This window comes from Falco cherrug, chromosome 10 (genome assembly GCF_023634085.1).
Source record: "Falco cherrug isolate bFalChe1 chromosome 10, bFalChe1.pri, whole genome shotgun sequence".
In the NCBI taxonomy this organism is placed as follows: domain Eukaryota; kingdom Metazoa; phylum Chordata; class Aves; order Falconiformes; family Falconidae; genus Falco; species Falco cherrug.
In genome coordinates this window covers 36,162,627-36,166,358 of record NC_073706.1, presented here as the reverse complement: position 1 = coordinate 36,166,358, position 3,732 = coordinate 36,162,627, and positions in this window count along the sequence as shown.

The window sequence follows — 3,732 nt, the reverse complement described above, 5'->3', positions numbered from 1 at the left end:
TCTTGAGGGAAATGTTGAAATTTCGCTTCTTCAAGATCCCCCTGGAAAGTCTTTCCACCTCTCAACCTCTTCTTGCTTCCTGAAATGTAGCTATCTCTAGAGCAGCTATAGCCGCAGTCTGAGGCATGACAAGGGTCTCTTCAGGCGATGGGAATATTTATTTATTTGCGTTAGGAGCATGGCTCTGCAAGCAGCTGTTTTGCTTGAGGGAAAGCCGGGGCTTATTTTTGAGCCGTGTGCCTGGCTGCTCTTTATGTTGATGGAAGCCCTGTTATTTCAGTGGGGTGATTCACTGTGTTTTGAAACAATATGTGACTGAGATGTCGGTAGTAATTGGGATAATAAGAATAGCTCGCTCTATCTTAGCCTGGATCACCTGTAGAGCATTATCATCCCTGCTCGGCGGGAGAGAGGCGGAGCAGGGACCAGACCACGCTGAACCACCCCAGTGCCCCAGGAACAGATGTCCCTAAGGGAGTTACCTGCAGCCAGAGCTGGGGAGGGTGGTGGTGGTGAGCACTGGGCCGGGTGGGAAGGCAATGGATGGTCTCAGCTGGGATTTGGTTGGAGCTGTTGGCCGGGTGGTCCCTGCTCTGGGCTAGCCATCCCCCCCACCAGCCGAGGTTCTGGCAGGGAGGAAGGTTGTCCCCAGGGAGATGCCCTGGCTCACCTCCAGCGCTGGGGTGGGCCAGCAGCTTTTCAAAGGCGTGCATGGGTTTGCAAGCCTCACTCAACACCTGCTTGGGGCCAAACGACTTGCTGCGCCTTGGCCCTGCCGTCCCTTGCTGGCTGGTTTGGGGACCCTTTCTGGAGGGTGATGTCTGGGGGTTTGGTTACTTCAGCATCCTTGGGGTGATGGGCAGCCCCCATGGGAGAGCTCCCACCATGGAGGTGCTGCTCCTCAGGAGGACTCCCCTGTTGCCAGCTGTGCCACTGCCCTATGCCAGCAGCTGGAAGAGGCAGGAATCTGGCCCTGAGCATCTCTTCAGCTTTACCCTCTGCCTCTGCCCCAGTTAGCTTTTAACCTCCCTATGTTTAAGGCCAGAGATGGGGCTGTGCCTCCCCTGGCGTATCTGGAGTACATGAGGTTAATGGGAGACCTGTGGACCCCATTGAACATCTCCCTCTCATTTTCCTTTGTAGCGAGGAGCTGGGATGCCGGTGTGGGCTCCTTGTGTGCTCCACAAGGGCTCCTCAGGACCCTCCTGCAGGCATCCTCGCCCCAGCAAGCAGCGTATTTATTTTCTGCAGCCAGGCCATGCAAGGCCAGTGCTTGTTTGGCATTTACATTGAGTGAAACCTTATAACTTTAATAAGATGTAAACCGTGTCGCACATCTCTGCCGTCGCTCAGCAACCCTGCAGTAACGGCCCAAACAAAGCCTCCCCATGCAGAGGGAACACTAAATCCTATTGTGGGATTGTCGCGACGGAGGGAAGACACAGTCGCTCAATATGAGTGATCAGCAGACTTCGTTTATTGTACCTTACAGTCACCTTTTATGCCTTGTTATAATTAGCTCATACATATTACAAAAGTTAAGCTCATTATTGGTTAGTTGCCTAAATACCAAGCCTGCCCCGAGTTTCTCTTCTGTAGTTATCTGTTCCCACCTGCAACATTCTTTTCCCACCGCAATCTTCCTGTTATATTTTGCTTTGCTTCAGATAAGATGAGAGCGATGTGCATTTTTGTCCAGCCAGCTGGACTATGTCTATGTGACCCTTTTCAGCTAGCCAGTTATCCACATGGATAATTCTGCTTGGCCAGAGCTGGTATCTCCACTGCAGCCACCCTGGCCTGGACCGCCCAGCCAGGATGAGCCCCTGCCCTGCCACAGCTCGGTCCCCACCTCACCGTGCTTTTGTGGGAGATGCTTTCGCTGGTGTGGGGCTTCAGGCGGGGACTGGGGTTTTGACATGTGCTAATGGCATGATAGGGGGGCTTGAAGGGATAGCGGCCCTGCTAAGGACTGGCAGGCTCTGGCTCCGAGCTGGCTCGGCAGCCGCCGTGCTTCCCTCCAGCTGTGCTTGGGATGGCCGCCTGCAGGAAGTCCTGCTTCAGGGTGGCCAACGAAATGATGCTGGGGTAGATCCTCAGCTGGCTTGCCCCCAGGTGGCTTCGGTCATTTTTCGGTGTCTTATTTTAAAATTCCTGCATCCTTTTCTCTGCCCTCTCATCCCGCCGCTGCCTTTTCAGCCCTCCCATCATCCTGCTGACCTGTGGGGCCAGTTTTGCTCCCCAGTGCCTTGTGCTGGTCTGGCTCCTTTGAGCCCCCACTTCCTAGAGCAGAGCTGCACGTGGTGCCCCGGCAGGGATTTCTGTTGGTGTGGGGCTGTCCTTCCGCTGCGGCGAGGAGACGTGATGAGCTCAGCTAAATCAGTGTGCCCTGCAGTTTTATTTGGATGGCACTCACGTTGCCGAGCAGGGAAGCACCTGCAGCAGTGTGTGAGAGCAGCATTAGTATCGACAGCAACCCAGAGCAAATCTGTTTTGCTGGTAAAGATAGGGCATGGCAGCGAGACAGCAAAAGGAGGCGGGTGTCCATGAGTGGTTCCTAGTTCAAGTGGTCTCCTAAAGAGATTTTGGAGAGGGCCAGGCAGGTGGTGGGCGATGGGCAGCTCCAACACAAGCCAGAGGAGAGAGGAGCTTAGAGGTGCAGACCCTCCTTCCTTGCCTGCCGCTGCCGCCGCCTCCTCCCACGCCGTGATGGATGCGCCTTACCCGGCCGGCTGGGAGGGCAGGCACTCACAAGGCAGGCGTGTGCCATCCGCCCGACTATTCAGCAGATGCGCTGAGCCGTGCCTCTGCCAGGATTTTTATCTTCTTTTAATGCATGGACCTTCAGGTAGGTGTAGGAACGGCCAGCTGCGCCTTGAGTGCTCTCGCTGCAATCCAGCCATCACCAGGCTGGGGGGACTCCTGCCTGCAGCCAGCTGCCTGCCTGCGGGGTACCCCCCCACCTCACCCACCCGGGAGGCCCTGCAGCAGCGGGCAGCAGGGCTGGGTGCTGTTTGTGGCATGAGAGGCATGTCAGAGCAGCCCAGGAGCTCCTTTCCCCCTCCCCAGCGCATCTCTGCAGTGTGCTGGCCCCGCCATGCATTACAGAAGGAAGAAAGAGCATCTCCCTGAATGCGCACTGAGCTAAAGAAGAGGTTTTCCCCCCTTCTTCAGCCCACAGGGGTGATTGGCAGGTTTGGGTTGAGCTTCCAGAGGGGCAGTGCCTACAAAGGTGTTACTGTGCTGGGCTCGGTGTCCCCAGACTGCCCTGCAGAGCTGTTGCTCCAGCCCCGCTCGCTCCAGCCGCAGTACAAGGGCTGTGCTGGGAGCACCCCTGCCTGCAGAACCACCCCCAAATCCCCTGGCACCAGCCAGGCTGCAGAGGAGTATCTGAGGGCAAAGGTTTGGTGGGGAGGAGATGGTGAATGAAGTCAGGGCGACTTCTGGGATGCGGTTAAGTAATGGCAAGCAGAGGGTGATGCTGTCTGGGGCAGGATGCTCAGAAGCGCTCATGGTTGGTGGGGCTGCTCCTGCAGCATCTGTGCTGACACGCTTGCCTGTAGCCATGGAGCGGAGTCCCAGCCTGGCTGGACCCTCCATTTGGTGAGTGAAGCCAGCTGGTGCGGATGCTGTGGAGCTGGGGTCTCCTGCTGTGTGACCGGTAAATTCAGCTTTGCTTCCCATGGTGGTGTGGGCAGCATTCTCCTCAGTGCTCAGCCTATTTCTCTGACA